Below are 25134 nucleotides of genomic sequence, written 5' to 3' on the forward strand. Positions count from 1 at the left end.
AGTAATGAGCAATGAATACAACTTGCTCTGTCGTCTTAATACTTCTGTCATTACCGTAACTTTACCAATTTATAGCAAATGTCTCTGAATATTATAGAAATTATATAATATACAATATTATTGAACAATTGTAAGATGATTATCCAAGGAAAAAATTGTCAACTGCTTTTATTTTTACTAAATATTTTATTAAAAATTTTATAAGCTTTTAAGTATACAAAATAAAATTATAATATTATAATAATTAAGTAAATTGTTACTAACTGCATAACTAAATTTATTTATAAAAATTATTTTAATCATTTAATAATATTATTGCGTTATATGTTTTATGTAAAATTTAACTAACATTATAATTGCAAATATGTAAGGTAATAATTATTAATATTTAAACATGTGACATCAAAATATAAAAATATTCTTATTTTAATTATTTATAATATATAAAATGAAATATAAGAAAGATTAAATATAATGTATAAGTAATCTTCTTTGATAGTATATAGCGACAGAAAAATTAACTCAAATTTAGTATGATTTAGTATGTACTATACATTTTTTATCAAAATAGATGATAAGCCGTATACTTTCATAAATATTAAATATTAATTCAGCACTAATTGTTATTTTATAAATGTAGTGAGCAATTAGTATAATAACACGGCTATTTAATTCTTTGAGTATTCTAAATCTTTTCAAAGTCTTATTCACTTATATTTGAACCTACACATTTTGTTTCAAATTCAAATAAAAAGATTTATTAAAATAAAATGTTGACTAATAAATTATAAGTATATATGTTATTTTATTTATAATTCATGTAATTTATTCATAAAATTTATATTATGTTGGCTACCAATAAAAAAAAAAATTGTTGGCATGAAAATCTTATTAAATAATTATTACAGTATAATTTAATGTTTAAACGTTTTCATTGCGTAATTGTTCACGCATCTACATCTTTTGATTTATATATTAATAATGAACTAGAATATTAAAGAAAAAATAGATATTTATTTTATATAAGATTTTCATTATTACTTTCATATGATTAAAAATATAATTAAGAATATCCTGATTTTGCATTAGAATTTAAATTAAATTAAATTAAATTAACTTAAAATATGCAATAATCACTTTTACTAACAAGAAAATAAAATGAGACCGTCAAAGTATTTTTTTAAACATATTATTCAGAGTTAGAAAATTATTTGCTTTTCACTGCTAAGTAAGAAAATTTCGAAATTATTTGTTTTTCTTAAAACAAAACATAAATTCCATAAAATTCTCGAAACATTAAAATAAAATTCTCGAAACATTTCGGATCACAAATAAATTTTTTTATCGTTAAATTGAAAGAAATGGCAAATTTAACAATCGATTGCTTTAGCATTTTATCGTTTATATGTTCATTTGTTTGCATCATATCATAAAATACCAAAATAAATAATGAATTTTTATAAAAAAAAAAGTTAATAAAAGATTAACCATAGTTATACAAAGAAAGAATATTCTCATAAATTTCTCAATTAAATAAGAAAATGAAAATTGAAAAGAAAAACATTCACTTTTTATTATATAAGAAATAATATAATAATACTTTGATATTAATTCATTATGGATAAGGATATTAAGACATTAATTAATTTTCACGGTTCGACGTATACGAATTTTGAAAAATTACTAAATTAAATTAAAAAAAAAATATTACTTTATAACTCGTAGATATTATCGGGTTCAACATTTCGGTTTCATTTTTTAATATTCCCATCTTATGAAATTTTCTTCAATAAAACCTTAAAGTTTTGAAAAATATTTGACTAACTAAAAAATTGACGCTTCGACCTTATGAATGATATTTCAATATTACTAATACATGAATCAATAAATGCATTCTTATATAGAGATATAAATTGCAATTGTTTTAAATTACAATTAATCGTAAGTGCGTGGGACAATAGAAAGTATGAGAAAGCTTTAATATTTTTTAAATTCTTCAACTGCTGACTTAAATTAAATTACATATATAAAATACAGCTTCGGATCATTTGCTATACTCACATGACCATGAAGTATGAAATTTATACAAGTTAAGCTCAGTTTCAGTAGTGTAACGAGAGTCCCGCAAGCATCTTCAACTCAAAATAGCGCAATGCGAGAACTTGCAAACGGTATACGCCACTTGAAGTATGAACGCTGGCAGTTGAACAACCTACCCTACATTTTTATCTTTTCAGCGCTCAACAAGTATTACGTTTTTCCTCATTCATTGAGAAAAAATGAAATAAAAAAAAAATCAGTGATACATATTCTTTTATTTTTTAAGACTTGATCAAATAAAAAGAAATTTGAATTTCTGGAAACTATTACTTGTTCTTACGAAATTAGCAAGAATGGCATGTTACTTGAGCTAAAAAAATAATCACAAAGAACATATTAGACAAAGTGTATTTCTTTTTTAAAATAATTTATATTTGTATAACAACTAAATTTCAACTATTACAGTTACAGATAAATGAGTAAAATTTTTATTAATAAGATTAAGTCGAATAATATATGTTGCTTCTGTATTTTTAAAATGACCACCACGAAATTCATAGATAAGTTTATTTTTTTAAAAAACTGTCAAAAAATAATGATAGGAATGTTATAAATTGTTTAAGATAATGGAACAGGCGCATTAATCATAAAAACTAATGGTTCCAGGTCTGAATTATTATTCGGGTAAGGTTTTTCGACTTTTTTCGATCCTTCATCTGCTTATTTACTTGACTATTAATTACGGGATTGTAAATATACGTGTACGTAGTAATTAAAAAAATATTAAGAACAACTAAATAATCATATGGAAATTATAATACCTACAAAATTAACCTATAAAACTTATAATCTTCAGGAAATAATCGATTAATTCACTTTTTCCTTTTTTCCTTTCAATCTTGTAACTAATGATTATATTTCATGTTTTTCTTGAATTTCCCATAAGCATATTTATAATACTTTCAATAAAAGTAACGTGTAGGAGAGAATAGGCGAAATTGCTGCTCACAACAAACGCAGCAATTAATTAAGACGTGATTGTAATTACTGAATGCCAGTTTCAGCTGCAATTCATGAAACAAGATCTCTCAAAGCCCACGGGAGTATATATCTCTATTGCCATTCCATTATATGGACTAGAGAAACAAGAATATCGTAATTGTGTAAATCTATGTTCCCATATTGCTTATAAACGCTCCAAATACAACAATTTCAAGATAAATAATGATGTACCACTTCTATTATAACTCCACAGTAATGGTAACCTCAAATTAATGAAATGTCGTGAAAATTGACTATTTATTACTTTAACATCATAATTACTATAATTACGCGCGAAACATAATCTATCTAAATGTTAAAACAAAAAATAGAGACAAGTAAACACTTTTATTTAAACAAGTTCATTTAATTTTTAATATAGAAATACCTAATTTTTCTTATTACAAATCTTATGTTTTAGAAGAAAACATTTTTACGTACATGACTTATAATTTATCTATTACTACTATGTTTCCTATTCTACTATATATTTTTAATATTGTACTTTCAATCTATGTGGATAATTAACTTCGTAAAATCATTGGGACGAACATTTCAAGTAAAACCAATCAATTGGAATAATTTTATTGCATGTATTTCATATTTTGAAATTATTGTTTTATTACATTTACTTATTGAAACAAAATTCACGAATTTTATATGACATTCATTCTTTTATACAGTTCAATAAATAAATATTCAAAATATGAAATTCTTTAATTTTAAATGCTTCGACTATTTGGAATTTTTAATGGAAATATCGAATATTGCAGATTTTTCTCTATTATCTATAGATATATACATAAAGACATATATATATGTACAGAATTTTTATGTATTAGAAAATCATTTATTTTAAATACTTCTATTTAAGCAGTCTATATTATATTATTCAAAGTATTCGTAACTAATTGACGCTACCTCAGACACAACACATAGTGAAACAATAATAATTTAACAATAATAATAATGAAATAACAATGATAATTATAGTTAGTGTACTTTGATGCATTATCAAATTCGACAAGATTTACAACCATTTAATATAATACTCAATTCCTTCATTTATAATTTCAATAATTTGAATAATTCTTCAACTTTTTCTACGAAATTGATTAAAATTGTTACAAAAACTGGAAATTTAAAAATTTTTGTAAAATGTAGAATGGATCTTATAAAGAAAAAGTAAAATTAAAATTATCCATCAAATCTATTAACTGCGGATAAACAATTTCATTATAATATTTATAACTATGAAATTCTACTTTATATTCCGAAATCTTATGTGATATTTGATATATAATTCAGGAATCTTATGTGATTAATGTCTTCTACGCAAGTCAATGTATGCAAATAAACTTAAACTGGCCTAAATACGTTTTCATAAATTATGTGTTATAGTTTAGCAATTTCTTAATTTAGAAACAGGAAAAGAAAATTAAAATTAAATATAAATTTAAAAGTGTAGGTCTACATACATAAGTAATTGTTTAATGAAAATTCAAAGTAAAATTAAAATATTACTTATATGTTAATTATACAAATGTGATAGTTTGTATACGTATTATGCAACGACTAGACACATAAAAATTTACAAAAGAATTTTAAATATTAGGCTCCTAGTAGATAATATTCATATAACATCAATCTGGTAAGAATTTCCCAAATTTTCAAATAGCTACTCGATATTTGGCTTTGCTTACTTTTTTTCTACCCTAAAGTTTCATTTGATAGAAAAAACAATGTAAATTGATTCAAAACGGTAAAAATCAATTAACTACTAAATAATATAAATCCTATACAAATATTACATTTAATAAAGTTGTGATTACCGTATATATTCATCTAATAATGGGCATTGTTATTTATGAAGAAATTTTGCAAGTTGAATTGGAAAAAAAAGATTTTTTTATAGCATTTGATTTTTTTGCCAAAAAAAAAAATGCATGTAAAAATATTTTAAAAATCCGTTCGCTATTTACATTATTTCTATTACGAAAATTTTAACGTAAATCATTGTTTTTACATTTAAATAATTTAATTAAAATGCGTATGATTATTGCAATTATAACATAAAATTCCATTAATTATAAAATATACGTTGCATTTTTACGAATTATAATAAACTATATATATATATATATATATATATATATATATATATATAAGATTTTACGTGTTCTAAATAAAGAATTAATGTATTTAAAAAGTCTTCAATAAACTCAAGAAGAGCTTATGTAGCACTAAAATGTATAAAACGACGTTATTTAAATAATTGATTAAGCTCTTTAAAATTATTCTAGTAATTATATAATATAATTATTTTAGAAGAAATATATTTGCTTTGAATTTGTGAAGACAAATTTTTAAATAAACTATAGTAACAAGACATTTTTATCATTGATAATAAGATAATTATTTGCATCTTCAATTATTTTATAATATTAATTTTATTTATTTATTTTTTTTTATTTTTTAATATTTAATAATATTTAATATTCAATTATATTTAATATCACTATTCGCAATCCTTTAATAAAATTATAAAAAAAAAAAAAAGTGAAGGAAAATTGAAAATTCATACTGAATAATTAAAATATATATATATACATATATATATATATATATATATATATATATATATATATATGAAAAATAGTTATATAAATTTTATGTATGTACAATACTACAATAAAATACAAAACTATTTTATTTATTCAATGCTTTCCGTCTTTGGTGATAAATTCATGATAAGACTTACTTTACCTATTCACATTACATTACTTGCTTATATGACAAAAATAATTTATCAGTTTTAAAAAATTTCTTCATAATTCGAAAATACATTTGAATTTATAATGTCAGTTGCATCTGTTTTTAGTATTTTATTAAAAATACTGATTGTCAAATAATAAAATATTGTTTCAAAAGTTTAAAAACCATTAGATTGTATACTCGATTTCTAAAATATTGGTCTAATGAGAATTATTAAATATTTAAACATAATAAAAAATATTTTAATGAATTATCTAAAACCATGGACAAAAAGAAAAAATTTTTATTTTGAACTGTGCTGTAGGACAAACGAAGGAAGAACTACTTTTGAATAAAATTCAAATTCGATCAAGTTGAAATTCATCAAATACATACTAAATTTAACAGATATTTATATTAAAAAATTCTACGTTATAAGTATTATATTAATGCATTTAAAATCAGATAATAAACGTACGTTATGTATACCCTCTCTATTTTTACTTATGTGGAAAATATTAACCAGCACGACTGTTTTCAAAGTAACAAAAATTTTTCAAAAAATGCACAAGGACACTTATCGTACAAGAAAAAAATCATAATAATGCTGCTATTTCAAATGAGAAACGTAGTCTAATTGAATCGAATAACTCGCATATACATAACGATAATACCTCTCGCATACGATTTGCTTCCATTGGAAAATACTTGGCTAGTAATACGATGCGGATTAGCTCGCAAGCAATTGATGCACAAAGTTGTGTATTACACTAACAACAGCATTGCTCGCGTAATTTCCGATACTGACGCTCCCATCATTTTTGTTGCAAATTCCATTGGATTTCTGAAGCTAATTTTATTTTATTTCCCTTTTTTTATTTTTATTTTTATTTTTTTTTTTTTTTAACATAAAAATACCTGATGGCACAATAATTGATGAACAAAGAGAGCAATTTTTTAGCTTTACTTTCGTTTTTTTTTTTTAATTCTTTCATTTTTTTTTTTTTTTTTTTTGCTCTAAATGGAATATTTGATATGTCGGAGGGAAAAAGATCAAAAACAGTTTATCTCACATGGGGCGTATTTACTCGAAGAGAAAAAGAGAACGTGAAATGCAAGCTAGAATGAAATATTCGTTTAGCTAGCCTTGAAATTCAGCTAATTACCTTTTTTTTCTCATAGAGGTCACATTTATATTAAATCCTCGCTTTTTATACCACAAGATAATAATAATTATACGTGTTTAATTCACTGTAAAATTTTAACTTTGATTGAAATATTTTTAGAATATTAATATAAAATAGCAATTCATTTTTCTAGCCGATCGATATTATTGAATTTTCGGCATTTCTATTAATTAATTTCTTCTCGTACGCATTTAACGACTACTACTCGATATCCACATTTTTAATAAAATATCTATTGTATTTCCTTTAGTTTATTTATTGTAAAATAACATAATATTCAATAAAAAAAATTGCATTTTATTAAGATAACTACAATAATATAATAATTATATATTTCCAAATATGTAGATATCAATTTTCAAGTAAAAAAAATATTTGAATAAATTTGTTTTATAAAAATAATAAATACACAGGATAACAAAATTCTTTTTAATTAAAAATTGTAAATATCTTATGTAATGTACTTACTTTATATAATATTTTATAATTATTATTAAGCTTTAATCTTTCATATCGTCCAAAAATTTTATTCGTCTATTTATACATTGAAAGAAATAACTTTAAATCCAATATAAATTTCTAAATAAAATGAAATAAAATCTTATTCTAAAAAAAATATAAATTAAATCTTAGGTAATAGGAAAACAATTTTCTAAAGAAAATTATGTCCATTTAAGTAAAAAATCTTATGCGACAGACAGACAGACGGACGGACAAAAATAAAAGGAGTTTAAGTAACCGAAGTAATATATGAAAAATTTGATTTCCATTTTGTGCATCAACTTCAAATCGATACGATCTTCGTGACAGGAATTCAAAAAAGTTACAGCAATTGCATAAAATAAATAACAAGCATTATATTAATACAAATAGTATTAGTTTTTTAGTACATTATCTATTATATTAAATGAAATATTAAAATAAAATATTTCGACCTATCACAATTCATTTACAGGCTAAATTTAATACTTGCAAATTCATCAAAATTTGATTATAATTTAAAATATTGATAATATTATGATTAGTTCAGTTTCTATATGAGTAATATGTTTAGAATATATACATTAATTAATATTTATATAGAATACTTAGAAATTTTTTTTGTTCATTGCATATCAGCTCGTTAGAGAAAGTTATTATATATATATATATATATATATATATATATCTGTTATTCCTTTAAACAATTTAATGAAATTGAATGTGCTTTAAAGTTAGAATTATCGAAAAACAATAATGTGCCAAATTTACTGTACAAATTAATGACAAAATATTAAATACGAAAGTACCAAATGTAAAGGTGTAATGGTAGGGCTTAGTTGTAGATTAATATTTAAGAGTTGGCATACGTTGTTTATCTTTTTCAAGAATAAAAATTTCACATCGCTTAATTTACTAGTTAAACAAGTTCGTTGACAATGAATGACTAGCTAATTAATAATATAATCTATTATACGATTAATCTATTATTCAAATTTTTCAATTTGAAAGGAAGTTATATTGCAGACTATTTATTATAATATATTAATAAGTATTCATATTAATTTCGTTATAAAAAGTAAGAATTTAGAAGAACGATATTTTATAAAGAATTAATATAATATAAAAAATTTTAATTTAGAAATAAAAAATTTATGAATTTGGCATGATTGTGTTGGTCCAATTGTTTGTTCATAATTCATTTATTTAATGCACACATATATTATATATTACTATTCTATATCGCAAAATATCTATCGAAATATAATAAATAAAACAGAATTTTTTATAAATTTCATAAATAAATAATATTTTTTTTTTATAAAATATTATTGTTAAATTATATATTAAAATAAAAGAATATTTGTTCAAAAGACAATGAAAAATGAAAATGGATCAACTTCTTAAATGTAACATTAAATTGTCAGATTAAAAAATATTCGTGAAATTGTGAAATTAAAATATCAAATTAAATATTATTATACTACATGTATCAAGATTAAATAATAACTTTAAAAGTTCTTTTGATTATATTATAATTGTACTTGAAAAATATAACATTGTGATATCAAACATTATTTTAAACATTATTAATAGAAAATATTTTAAAACAAATCATAATTATTTTTTAATAAGAAAAGATGCAAAAAATATGTAGTTTATATATTCCTGATTACAAATACTAAATAAAATACTTATTTATATCTAAGATAATTTCGTCATTTATGATAAATTTGCATTAAAAAAAAAAAATATTACCAAAAAATTAAATTTCTTATTATGAACAAAATTTGAAACGATATAAATAAAAATATAAATGAAAATCTATTATTCTTCTGAAAGTTAATTGTTTCAATTCAATCAATCATTAAAAAATATATGGTGAAAATATATTCATCAAGATTTGCAATAAAATTAAGAATAATGTCCGTCAACATTATTCCACAAATTTATATGGTAGTTTATAGAAAAAATGTTTACTTCTTGATTTTTATTTAATCAACCGAATTTGTATTTTCTTTATTTGTACATCAATGATATATGAACGTAATATTATTTTGTTTTCCATTAATCCATTAATAGAATATATTAAAGAATACAAAATATTATATTTCTAAATGTAACCAGTATAGTGGAATTGCAAACTTTTATAATTTTATGTACAAAAATATGCATCAAATAATTATAAATAAATTCAAAATTAAAAGAACTTTTTGTTCACTAAATTACCGCGAGATTGCATATATGATTAAATTTTTTATTTTTTCAAGATTTAATATGTAAAAAGTTAATATTTTAAGCTCTTAATAAAATTAAAATAAAAACTATATAATATATTGATAAATCTTTGTCTTAAAAAATAGAAAATATAATTAATATGTGAGAAGTTTAAGTAAGTACATCAATGAAATAGTAATAATACTTTGGAAATTCAATATTTGAAATTATTGTTATCTAAAATAACTACTACTTTTGTAAATTACCAATACAACATATGATAACATATTAGAATATTTAATTCGGTTCTTCTTGAAATACAAAGTACTATATGATTAATGATATAGTAATGCACGCAATGATCAATAACTTATGCTGGTTATATTATGGGTTCAGGTATTTTGTTTATTTAACAATATTTAATGAAAAAATTTTAATGCAATAAAAATTATTCATTATGAGATTATTTTATCATTAAGAAATTATTACGTATCTAATGGATATAGCTTATATAAAAATTTTGTAAAATAAGTATTATAAATAACAATGTTAATAACAATAAGCAATAAATATCTGATATAAATCTCTTTATTAATGTACTATGTGCAGCATGGATTTTCTAATGTGAAAAGAAGTCTAAAAAAAAATTGTTGATAACAGCAATTTTTTCTACGTATCCAATTAATGATGTTTAAAAATATTAATTATTACATTATATAATGATTATTGTAGGAGAAATGTAATTTTAATTATGGTAAAATTAGCTTTCATTATTTTATTTTATAAAGTATTCAGTGACTTTTTTAATACTATACGTAAATTACAAAATAATCTGAATTAATAGTTGATTTATATACTGCATATATGAACAGTAAGTAGTTCATTTTCATTGTCAGTGAACATGGTTTACGTTTTTATTATTCGTACATAGTAATAAAATTCAACACTTAATTATTCCGTCTACATCAAAATGTTATTTTAATATTTGTCAATCTGTTTGTCGACAACAATTGAAAATTTAAAAATTAACGAACGTAGATCAATGAAAATATGACAAATTTAGATAAGAAAAATATAGAATGGAAATTACTGATTATACAATATGAGTAATTACAAATATTAATTTAAAATCTGAAATATATTGAGCAAATGTTAATTGTAAAATATATTTTATTTAGTTATTTGGAAAATATATTTATATATTTCGAAAAACAATGTGAAAAATAATTTTTTCTTCTTCAAATTGCGCATATGGAAATGCATGAAATGCAATGCATCGAAGCCATATATGAAAAGGTGAAATTTAAAGAGAGAAAGTATATAGCTGTGGTTTTATTAAATTTTACGAGTCAGCAAAATGATACAACTTTATGAACTACAGCGCGAATACTCACATAATATCTTTCTTCTTTCGACTTTTCATATTATTTAACTCCCTTTTTCGATTAATGGCGATTAACGAACATTCACGAAGTAAGCTTTTTATTTTCATAATAGAGAAATAATAGGTAAATCACACAAGCCTATATTATTGTCTAAATACTTGAAAAAAAGATTGAATATAGAATATTACATTAATAAACTTTTTTCAATTTCTTTTAATCGCAACAAATACAATTAAGCTTTAGATTAATACTCAGAAAAATAAAAATAAATTTAAATACATTAATACAATAAATTAAAAATATAATCATTCCCTGTGAATGTCACAGTAATTATAGTTAATTAGAAATTAATAATGCACAATAAGCTCTAGTCATTCTATAATTAAGATTAATTTGTCAAATAAAATAAAATATACCACCGCTAGTAGATTTGAGCCAAATCAATATTATTTTAAGTAACATAGATAGTCTGTAGATCATTTTATAAAAAACCGTATTTAATACTTTGATATTAGAAATACTAGCATATTGTTAGCAAATAAAATACCGAGTAAATTGTTGAGATACTCATAATAAACTGACAATAAATTTATTTTATCAAAAATTTCATGAAAAATTATTATTCAAATGGTATTAAATTTACTATTGATTTTGAATCTATAAATTATTCAATTTAATGTAAATATAATTAAATTAGTATTACTTGGTTATATTTCATTTAACTTATTTAAAGCCACAAGAGCTATTATTGATGCTTTTAAATATAATAAAATAGTAATAAGAAAGATTATTTAATTATATTTTTTACTTAAACTTTCATACAAATAAACAATTTTCTCATTCAAAGAATAAACTAATTTTTTATAAATTAATGGTTATAATTCTTTATCGCGCTTTATAATGTATTCAAAATAAATTCTAAAGAATAATAAAGAACGAATTTAAACTTGGGTATTTACTTTTAAGTATTACACTTAATAACAACTAAACTAATAAAATAACTTCAAAACTAATTTAATAAAATATTTCAAAACGCACTTAAACAGTTTCAACATTTTAAACATGTAACATGCTAAAATGATAAAATAGTAACTTATGCTTTTAACTTCAACAATATCAAGATCAAAGGATCCTTAATGAATTGATAATTTTTATTATTTTGAAACATATACACTTAAAAGTAACGTAGAAAATATCCACGAATATCATGGACCGACGCTGGTATTTGGTTCACAATCGTTGACTTTCTTGTAATTTCAACATACTAAGCATCCTATATATTTACCAACACAATCTTTATAATTAATCCTATTAACTGATACTATTATGCATATCAGTCTATAATAACTAAAATTTTTATCATTTTACGTACTTGATTATAAGTAAAGTATGACGCTACCTGATATTTTTTACAGTATTTTATTGTAATAATGGTTCTAATAAAACATAAAAGTACGTATTTATTTACAAATAATTAATAATTTATCTAATGAATTAAATTGCTATTTATTGATATTTAAAAATGTAATTTGTATTTTATTTTAATCATAACAATATGTAATTTAATAAGACTAAATAAAGACTTTTTTTTTTTTAAACTTAAAATCACTAAAAAATTTTCCAAATTAACTAGTAAGGAATGTTAATTTTCTTTATAAAAACGCCGATCCATAAATAACGCAAATAAAAGCGTAAAGCTGTTTTACAATATAATTGAATATAATTGCACTAGATGGAAATGCGTAATTATCTAAAGTTAATTAATTAATTAATAGATGTAATTTCATAAACATATAAATTATTTTTATTGCAATAATTGACACAATGAATATACAATTATCACATATTTTGTATTTAAATATAATTAATATTTCTAAATGTGTATTGATATTATGATTAATACGATCATTAATTATTGAGATGTGATTTGCCGTTTATTTTCTTAAGGCTTTTATTAATCAATAAATCAAATGGAATTTCATTACTTTTCATTCTATTCTGTATAAAAGTTAGTTTAATTGATAGAAGAATATTTACTATTAATATTCTATTATCTTTTAAAATTATTATTCAGAAGTATATAATTTGTATTATTAACTCATTTTATAATTAGATTTTGTAACGTAATATTATTAAAACTATGAAATATCATAGAATTTTAAGGAAAATTTCAAAAAATATCGCAAAACTTATATTATAATGGCTTACGTATGATGAAAAAGTTTATAGAATTCTAATTAAAAGGCAAATATTTCACTTTCAATAGTATTTATTATTTATACCATTCAATTGATCATTATGTAAAAGAGATTTCTGTACAAAGACTATATATTAATTACTCTTTATAACAAATTTTATTTTGAAAAGTTAAATTTGATTCATTTAATATAATAATGCTTTAAAAAAATCCACAAATTCTTGAAAATGTCATTGTATACATCAAGGAAAATTCGCTTATCAAAATCGTTCTAGCAAATACCATTAAACCCAGAAGAAAGAAAAATGAACTCAAATCCGTACCGACCATTTTCTCAAAAGCGCTTCATCTTAATATTAACTTTGAAAAATTATCGAACGATCAGTGGCAAATCAAATGGGAGATCAGTGTAGATGAAGAGCAAATCAGTCGGTTCGAGCATATATGCCAATTTCAGTCTGTGGATATTCCAATAGTGAGGCAGCAAAGGCTCGTGTCCTAAAATCTCGACCCTGTTCTCGGGTACACAAACTCGAGCATTGAGCTGGCAGATTATTTCTGTGTTTATATCGATTCTCCGGGCTCGTTTTTTTCGTTGTTCTTTCAACGAATTTTAGCCTTCCATCAAAATCCCCACCTTTTTCGTTCTTTGTTGTAATATTATTTTACGGAGCTATTTCGGTAAATTTTAATCTTGTTATAAAAGTGCCAGCATTTTCATAATATTTTAAGAGCCTTATTAAACATTAAAAACTTTAAAAAAATTTTAATTATTTAAATTGTTTTGCAATTAATTTGATTTTTATAATATTCGGTTTTTACGCACAAATGGATATATATTCAATTGAATTATCTAAAAACTAATCGAAATATCTGAATTCCAAAACCTACTTTTACTCGAGACGGAAATATTTTTTGATAAAATATCACATTATAATAACACAAATTACAGATCGTGTTTGATCAATTATCGCTATATTAATTATATTATAAAATTCAATTAGAATATTGAACATTATTTTACACATACTTTTCATTAAATAAGTGATTTATTTCAACAACTAATTTAATTTTTTGCTTCTCAACTAATGTAATTAACTTTATTTCTCAAATACATATACAAATGTATTTTTTATATTAATTTCTTCATTGATCGGGAATTATTTAATTGTTGAGATTTCCATTGTAAAATAATGAAAGTCTAAAAACGATATCACGAATTAAAAAATCAGATTCTACTTTATAGAAATAATAAAATTTACATGACTATAATTATAAAATTGTAATGTTAATTTATTTTAGATGTGTTTATGCAAATTGCAATAATTACGTATTAATTTTGGTAATTGCAAGAATGACTATTATATAATTGTCTTTAAAATTTATATTAAATTACAATAGTTTTCTAGTATTTTTATAAATACTGTAAAACAACATCAATAATAATAATATTTATGGATTTGAAAAATAATTTAATAAACACATGAGATGAATAAATAATACCATAAAAATATATATTATACACCTTGTAAGCTTCCATTACTTAAAGCGATTGATCTTACCTATCTGTTGCCTTCCTATTTGAATGCAACGAGATAATAAACGGAAAGTTTCTTGTACGTGTAAAGAAACATTTATAGATGAATCTTTGTAACTTCCAGAACATCTGTTTTTACAATACATTTCCTTCTTCATAGGCATTTATCCTTATTTTTATATTCAATAGTTTATATTTATAGGAAGACGATACTTTTTTACATTATATTAAATCAAATTCATTTATAGTAATTTTATTGGTAATATTATTAGCTGTACAGAAGTTGTATACATTTCATTATTCGGCACTTTGTTTATATATATATATATATATATATATATATATATATATATATTAAAAATATATAATTTTAAAAGTTCTTATAAACTAAAATTTTTGTAATTACATATTTTATCATAAGATTATATATATATATATATATATATATATATATATATGAAATGCATACATATGAAACAGCGCTTCTTTATGCAAATATGTGAAACTTAAATTAGTATTCGAAACACATAAATACCGGTAAGAGAAAGTTAAATATAATCAATTGCTGCTAAAACTCGGTTCTATTTGAAATATATGAACATAGATTTATGAAATATATTAAAGCGCTAGATTTTCATCTACTTAAATATTTTCTTTCAATTTTTTGTTTTGCAGAATCAGCTATTCCCTACTAACTAATATTTATTAAATCACTGATTTAGAATTAAATAGAAAATATTTTAAATTAACTATTCACAATAATAAAAAAACTGTTTTGTATGACCATAATTTATTATTCATGATCTTTATCAAATAATGAAGATAAAAAATATAGTATATGTAAAAATAAAAATATTTTATTATTGATTTTTAAATCTTACCGACTTTACATAATAGTATTTTATTTATATTCTATTTACATACAATATAAAGTTGATTACAAAAACTGTTAAAATAATATACTGATTTTTAAAAAATCTTTTTTTTAAAAAACAAATTTATGCTACATAAATATGTTTAACTGCATATATATTTTTTTTTATTTCAAAAAAGAATTTTCAAAAATCAGTGTATATTAATTTAACAGTTTTTGTAATCGACTTATATATATATATATATATATATATATATACCTTTGCGTATACGCCCTTGTGCGTACGTGCGTGTATGGGTCTGTGTTTATCAAATTATAGATATCAATAATAAAAAATATAAAAAGGATATTATCAAAATTTATAATAAATGATGACGTAATTAAATAAATTCATTTTTAATGCATATAATAATAGATAGAAACGATTCTGCTTAGTTGTAGCATAAGATATTGTAGTTTTATTTTCAATTTTAGATTCTTAAGGTTGAATGTGGGTTGCAATGATGATGTGATTAAGTAGAACCTAAAGTTGTACTTAATATTAGATACTTAATTGAAACTATGATATGATTTATAACTAAATTTGAATTGTCTGTATATTTATGGAATCTTTATAACTAAAATCCAATGTAGATTTACTGTAAATCTTATTAACTATCTTAGAAGATAGATGTATAAGAAAAATTGAACGTATCATTTATATACGGCTTTATCACTTTTTAAATAAATGCACAATGAATGGAGAAGAATTTTGAAACACCCATGGGAAAAAACGCATTTATCTGTACAAAACTATGTTCTAAATCTGTTTTCGTATGCGCACGCAATTTATGACTACGTATATGTATAAAAGCTCAGTCTACTTAATTCAGAATGCGTACAGATCGAACCTGTTTACATCGCATATTTATGCATGTTCTACAAAATATTCTAAATCATCTTTTTTTACTTTGAAAGTATTTTTATGTATTCATGTATAAATTTCCATGTGCTATCTTTTTCCGCTACAAAATATATATTCTTCTATTTAGTAATTATAAAATCGATGGAAAGCTTGTATTGAGGTAAAATTTAAATATTACAAACAAAGATTCTTCGAATTAATATTACGCATAGAATTAATTCTACAATTATTTAATACAATTATTATTTTTTATAATTTTTACTAATGTACATATTAATAATAATATTAATACTAAAGATTTTAATTTCATTAATACGTTCATCAACATCACAATGCTAAAATGAATAATATTGCGATGTAACATAAAACTTTAATGTCCATTAAATTTAGCTAAATTAAATTTAGCTTATATACTTATTTTTTTATTTAAAAAAAAAATCATTGTGCTTCAACAACGTTCAATATTCTAATGAATTAAAAAATAATAAAACCAAATATAAAATTATATAAAATAAGAAATATAATATAATATTAATATTTATTTTGATTCTCTATACAAATTATAAAAACAATTCTCCATTTTATTTAAATGCTTACAATCAAAAAACTTTTAAAAAACATAATGATAGTTAAGAAGTGTATTCAAATCTATTTAATCTTCTTGTTATTTAAATAATATTTTGGGAACATAGTTTACATTACAGAATATGCACAAAATACAACTATGAATATGCTTAATTATCACACTAGTTTTATTTGATGTTGGGGTATAATTCACAAATATTCTTAGAAGAACATATTTGCTTTTGAAGTTTTCATTAATGCGTAATAAGCCGATAAGTAGAACAAAATTTCCTTTTTATTTATATAATATATTTATATTTATATAGTATAATAATAATTTCTCTCGCATTTTGATCTTAACTATTTCATTTGAAAAAAAATTTCTTTTTTTCCATCGAAATCAAAATTGTTTTGTTGTAAAGTATAAAATTTTATTAGTACAGAAAAAAACTATTCGGATTATTTAAATAAATATAAATAATAATAAAATATTTTATGAAATAAAATATTAACTTTTTATAATATCAAATTTTAATCAAATTAAATAAATAACTAAATAAATATTATTGATAATCGCTACTCGTACATCATATATTAGATTTATTTAATTATGAATAATAATTACATATTTTCTATTAAATAATAACGCCTTATGTAAAAAAATCATTTTTGTCTAATTAACTTATCCCAGGATTAACAATAAAAAAGAAATTTAGTGAGTTTTAGGATGTTATTGGATACTAATTGAATAAAATGTGAAAATAATAATAAAAAGAAAAACTTCCCTCATCATGGAAGAAAAATAATTCCTTAACAAAAATCACTTTTTCACCTGTCGTAAACGTCGTTCTTTGTTTAAATTAATAAGCTACCTCATTCGCTTCATCAGATTAAAAACAATATAGCAGGAACCGAGTCAACTAAAACTATTCTACGTAATGTAAGCTCAGCGGACTAGTCAATTAAGGAACCGACGGGATGTCTTTATTACATGGTGAATTTTATACGAGATTTACTCAAATTTTCGATTATTTAAATTTCAGTATTATGTCCATATATAAATGTACACACACGCACGCGCACACACACACACGCACATATATATATATATATATATATATTTATATATATATATATATAAATGTATTAACGTTCCTAATATTACGAATAAAAATTTTTATTAATATTGAGTAGAATTGAAATCTGATTATATATATTTAGAAGTTTAATCTTTTTGTAAATTTCTTTGATATATTTTTTTATACTATAGTAAATAAATTAGCATAAATTACAATTTTAATAAGAGATTTTCTTTTTCGAATATCACAAATTTTTATTAAACCTATTTTCTTAGCGCTATAAAATATTTAAATCTCGGAATTTTCATTTTATTTAAGATGTAATTTTATGCTAAGGGATGTACAGAAGAAACGCAAATGAAAAAACTAACATTAGATTACAAAAATCAGTCATCTTTATATTCGAGAAAATTCGTCATTTTAATTATAATGTAAGTTCTTATAATTTAACGATTTATAACGAGATTTTGACAATGTATTTATAAATTTATTCAAATTTTCTCATAACTAAATTCCCTTTAAAATGTCTTTGAAAAAAATGTGTCTATCCTAGGGCGACCCAAAAATTGATCTTAACTACTTACTTACTTTTAAATATCAATACGAATACTGTAACAATTCTATATATAATAAAATAGGATTTTACCTTTAACATGTATTATTCAAATCAATTTTTCTGTAATACGGTTTATTTATTATTCGAGGAATAATTTACATTAATTGATTGAACGCAATGAAATTACTGCTATAAAAGTGTTCGTTACACAGACATAAAATTGTTTTACAGATTTTCATAAATAATAAATTATCCATTTTGAATAATAATTTCTGTAATTGAATATAAGGATATTTATATATTTATAATATTTGTTTGATAATTTATACTTACTATATGTTAGCATATTAGTCAAATTGAATAAAATAATTGTGTAGATAATAATTCTAAAGTTACCACTTAAATTAATATTATATATTTTTTTAATAGAGATATATTGTTAAATTCACTGAAATTATTAATTTTACAATATAAATATATACCATAAAAAAATATTCTTCGCAATACTCAGATGCAGTTGGTTCATAAAAGTGAGCGTACTAAATATCAATTGAATTGCTATTAACAAAAATAGATATTTTATTTAATTTAACACCACATAACTTTAGCGTTACTATAGAAAGAATTTTCATTTTAATTTAATATTATTTGTTCAATTAAATCACGGAAGTTCTACACTTATACATATTTATTCATATCTCCTAATATTTAGCGCACGTCGATATTTAGCATATCAACTGTGTAAAAGTCGAAATAGAACCTTATTTAAAAATTATCCCAATGGTTAGTTCAATTGTTCGCTAATATAAAAACAATAATAATATTTTTTACTATTATAACAATAATAGTATTTTTATTACGAAATAAAAAAAGAAGAAAAAAATTCATACAGAAACGAGAAACTTGCTATCCTAACTGTATTTGTTTCGTGCAATATTACTGAATTCATACGTTTGTTTATACACACATACATGTGCGTTAACACATAAATACATACACATACTGTATTTATATATATATATATATTTTTTTTTACGTGCATGTGCGCACGTATGTGTATACCAACATATAATGCATATTTCGCAATGCATCCATAAAAAACGTATAAAATTTGTATGCGGGTGTTAATATTGTGTTTATACACGTGTGCGTGAGTATATTAATGCGAGTCCGCGCGATCGGTCAGGATGATAAATAAAAGAATATTACTTACGATAGTGTGGCACGATTTGGTGTTGCGGCAAGACTGTCATTGTCGGACGGTGGCGGGAGCCTCGTGAGCCAGCAGCAGCTCTCCGGCGCGCGCAGACTTTATCACACGGGGAAGCTCGCGCCATCCTCTCCCTCTCCGGGGGTAGACGACAGCTGCGCCGTGGCTGGAGCACCAGCAGCAGTGGAACCCTCGGCACGTTTCTCCTCATCTTTTCTGAGCTCGGTAGCCGTTATCCCCTGGTGCCTCGTTCCAGCTCATCGGGACTCTCCTGGACGATCGGCTTTTTAAAGATAATGGTACCCTCGAGTCGAATCATCCTTTGGGCCATCTATATCCGATTAGGGAAAGCGTTTCTTTAGTGGCTAATTCTGCGCAAACGAATTTTCTAAATAATTATTGATACTTTTGCTGCTAAATCACTGATAGTTTCTTTAGTCGAGCGATTTGACTGACTGATTTTCTATTATCGGAGGGGCTAATTGTCTTAAAAATGTACTGAAAGGATTTAATTGACGATAAAAAAAATTGACACAAACTTTCTGACCATATAAGTAAATAAATATTTTTAAAATTGAATTCTCTCTCCTCACATTTTCATATAAAATAATCTTCAATATCTGTTAAATACGTTTCTGAGAAGTGTTTTTGATGAAGCTAATATTTATTCTATAAATAATAAATGATCTGTATTTCATCATAAATATTTAAATTAACAAATATTATTATATTTATGAACGTTTACCTAAATACATTGATATTTGTATGTGCACTCATTTCATATATTAAAATTTTAAATATTTATGATAGAGTCTATGTAACTCGTCAAATTTCTTGCATATATATATATATATATATTTGACAATGGATAGTTTATTTTTTTAACTTTTATAAAATCATTTATTTTTATGCCTAAATAACAATTCACTAATGAATAGTATAATATGTTCTATTTTTCATAAGATTACAGAAAGTTTTAATATATCTATTAATTTTTATTTCTTGATTATAATTTTTCTGTTGGTATGAAATTTCGAGACACATTTATATTTATGTCCATGACTTTTCTTTTAATCTATGGTATGTACTATGGAAAATTAGTAGATTAATTATCATTATATGTTAGGTAATAATTATTAAATTGAATATGATATTATTGAAAAATAATATAAGTGATGTAGTTAACTTAGATACATTGTGCTTGTTAGGATATGATAAAGAGCTTAACAAATTTTCCTGAACTTTCGGTATACAAAGAGTAGATTAATAAATCATTAATGTAGCTTCATAATTCTTCTTCTCAAAATAAATATTATACATAATATTGTTTTACAGAAGACATCGTTTAAGAAAAATAAATATATGCATCATTAAAAATACATTTAATGCAAACTTGAATCGTGCTAAATTCTTGCTTCAGAGACTTTGAAAATAGTTACAGTTTTATTGAACAATTCCAATCTTTTATTTTATGTACATAAAAAATAAAATGTTATGTATATTATTAGAATTTTTATTTAATTATATGTATAAAAAGTTATAATTTCAATCATTCAACTTGCTTTAATGTGCATTTATAATGTTTTACAAAAATATATTCATATGTAAACAAGTAAAAATTTTTTAATCATAAACCTAATAAAATCTTAGATAATATTTTTTTCCATTATTCCTTTAATTAATAGAACATATACTAAAATTTTGTTAATTTACAGTCTAAAGAAATTAAAAATATCTAAAATTATTTTTTGAGACTATTATATTATATTCATTATGTATAATAATTGTAATTTATTATCCATCAATTGACATTAATAACAATAATATATATATTTATCGAATGCTATAATATATTTTATTATATTGTTTACTACCCTTTATATTATATTTTATTATTTTTTACATCTATCGACATTAAAAAATATCATATTTATATCATATTTAACACATTCATATGCATTTATACATAAATTTATATATTAACTATGAAACAAAGTTTCATTAATCAGTATTATTCTAATAATATGTATCTTTCACTTTAATAAATAGTTTTTCTTTGCAAATTAAATGTAAACAAGGTGATATTAATATTCAGAAGATGAAAATTACAATTCCTAATGCATTAAATACATTTTTATGCATTACGAAAATTTTTTAACAAATAAAAAAATTTTGTCAATAATGTTGGAAATTAAAGTATTTAAAATAAATTAATTCTTTTTTTTTTATTTCAATAAATTATTCAACTATTTATAGTTGTGATGGAACTGTGCAATGCAAAATATTAATTTGAAAGATTTTTAATTCTAAATTTCTTTCAACAATAAATAAAATTAAGCCGACGTATATAAGCATAGAAATTATTTATAAATTCAACGTGATTAATAATGCATAACAGAATGAAGAAGAAAAAATGTATAAAAATCACTAATAAACAAGACTTAATTGTGTACAACTTTTAATTTACTTATAACTTTATTCTTCATCTATTAATTAGGTATTAATATAATTCGGTATTAATTATTATTTTTAAACAACCATACCATTAATAATTAAATATTATTAAAATTATTAAATTTAAACAAAGTTTTCAATAAAACAAGTACCAATGGCATAAAACTTTATACGTATATAATAGAATAAAAGTGGAATTCCTTTGAATAAAATATTATTTCTTAGCTAATAAATTCATTTTATTTTTAATTTCTTTTATCAAACATTCTTCAAACGAATTCTTAAATTAATAATACAAATTACACAGGATAATAACAATACTCATAGTATATAAATTTATTAGAATAAATTTTATAAAAAATCATACCTTTAAAGTAAATAATTGAAATTGATGCGAAAAAAAAACAGAGTCTACTACTTTAATTTTATTAAAGTTCCGAGAAATAAATACTACTATTTCTGAATATATGAAAATTATTCAATGCAATATAAAATTTAGAGCGTCGTGAGATTAGTATAATCAATTTAGCTTTCTAAATTATTTATGATGAGAAAAATTATCTAAATATTAATTAAGAATTCGATGATATTCAAAACAAAAAATTGTTCTAATTTATTATGTAACATTCGTGGCTAACACCTATTGAATTTAATTTTTACATTAAGAATTTTATATTGAACGATTATATATCATTATGCACTATCATTATGCCAGCGAAACATTATAAAATTTGACAAAAGATAAAAAGGAGTGAAATGAAATTCATTTGAAGTAATTATTATTCGTCAGATCCAGATATATTTAGAGATCAAGGATGTGTTTACAATAATGGTATTAGTATTATACTGAAACATAACTCATCTGTTATGGTGCTTACAATATCCAATTATAAAGCATAATAAATCATATTAGAGAGTAAAATTAATTAAACAGTAAAAAAGTCGTAGATTCAATAAATCGTTAATAATTAATGTAGATGCTAAATTCTAATATTCACCTCGATGTCGAATGAAAAATTTAAATCAATTATTTCGGACATTTGTATTAATGATACATTTGTATTAAAAATATAAACAGATAAATGTATAACATGTATTAATTAAATACTATCCAGAAAACATATTTCGTATTTATTATACATTCTATTATTTATAAAGTTTTTTCTTACACGACTCAAAATATTTGGTTTCATTGTACGTTAAAGTAAATACTTTGTCTATGACTGCAAACAGTAAAAATAAACTTTTTTCCATTCCATTTGTACATCAAGATTAAGGTTTAGAAAAAAAAAATGAAACGCATTACGTATCAATATTTCATTAAAAATTAAAAATGTAATAATTATGAATGCTTAAATCGCAAATAATATACTAACTTATTATATATTTATTAATCTCATATTTTATATATTATATTTTTACTTTATTATTTCATTATAAATTTTATTCATAACTAAATATTTTATTGCAAATTAAATGCTAACATATTATAAAATTTTAAATAATATCTCCAATATTATAATTCAACAAAATATTAATAAAAGTAAATGAACAATATAAGTTAATTAATTTATTATCAAATTTAAAAGCAATATTTTATCAGAAACTAACAAATTGATATTTTAGATTTTAATACCTTCAACTACCTTGAATATGGAAATTATAAAACTATAATCAATTAAGATTAGAATATTAACTTTGTAAATAATTCATAAAAGGTAAAGATTCTTTTCAAAGTAATGTAATTCTAGCATAATTATTATAGTTATGAAATATTCTACGATTTTCTCATATATGCTTATAAAATAATAGTTTTAAAATATATTAATATGTTAAATATTATTAAAAATAGTTTTATCTTATCAATGTGTTAAAATATTTGTTTAAACATTAATTAATAAAATTAATTTATGTTTCAATTTACCAATTAGGTGAATATCTGTAGGTATCGTGCTAATAAAGTACAGAATTTTATAAAACCCTAGTTATATTTATTTAGTTTTCGAAAAACATTATATTGTAAAATTTATTTGAATGGTTATTCATTTTAAATCGTGTATACTTTAAGAAACAATAGCCAAATATATTTCGTTTATGTATATTTCCAATTGTTTAATTAAGAAAGATCAATATTATCTTATTACTACATTGACTGTTTTTTCTTAAAGAAAATATGAAATATAAATTAATAAATATCAAATTTATCATAATTACTGTATAAATGATACAAAGTAATAACAAATTACTTGTAATAATAATAAGACTTAACATGGAATCTATTTTCTATTGACAAAGTATATTTTGATTTATTTTTAATTTAGTTGTGAGAATGAAGAATTGGAAAAATTTGTTTTTGCTCATATATTTAATAAAACATTTTATTTTTATTTATTATTCATCTAACTTCATATAAAATATTATAACAATACATAAGAATTTAAATCAATCATAACTGATTCTAAAAAAGATTAATAAAAATATATTCTCTCTCTCTTATTATTGTACATTCCATTCTTTATAATTAATTTTCTTTATTGTTTGTAAGGAAATAATATTTTTATAAATAAAAGAAATAAATCAATAAAGAAATGAATAAAACTTTTTCTAGGTGACCATTGTTCAAAAATACCAAGTTAGAAATTTTTATTTAACTTA

The 25134-nt window shown here is 21.7% G+C and overlaps 1 protein-coding gene across 1 annotated transcript in view; it reads right to left on the reverse strand.

Moving 5' to 3' along the window:
• The window catches only part of rsh (Rap GTPase activating protein radish), a 125513-nt gene extending 105465 nt beyond the window's left edge, over window positions 1–20048 (reverse strand). Inside the window, 1 exon segment of the mRNA XM_011501019.1 lies at window positions 20029–20048. The gene's annotated coding sequence lies outside the window, so the exon portion shown is untranslated.
• Between the last annotated feature and the right edge of the window lie 5086 nt (window positions 20049–25134).

Source organism: Ceratosolen solmsi, unplaced genomic scaffold (genome assembly GCF_000503995.2).
Source record: "Ceratosolen solmsi marchali unplaced genomic scaffold, CerSol_1.0 scaffold27, whole genome shotgun sequence".
NCBI classification, from domain to species: Eukaryota; Metazoa; Arthropoda; class Insecta; order Hymenoptera; family Agaonidae; genus Ceratosolen; species Ceratosolen solmsi.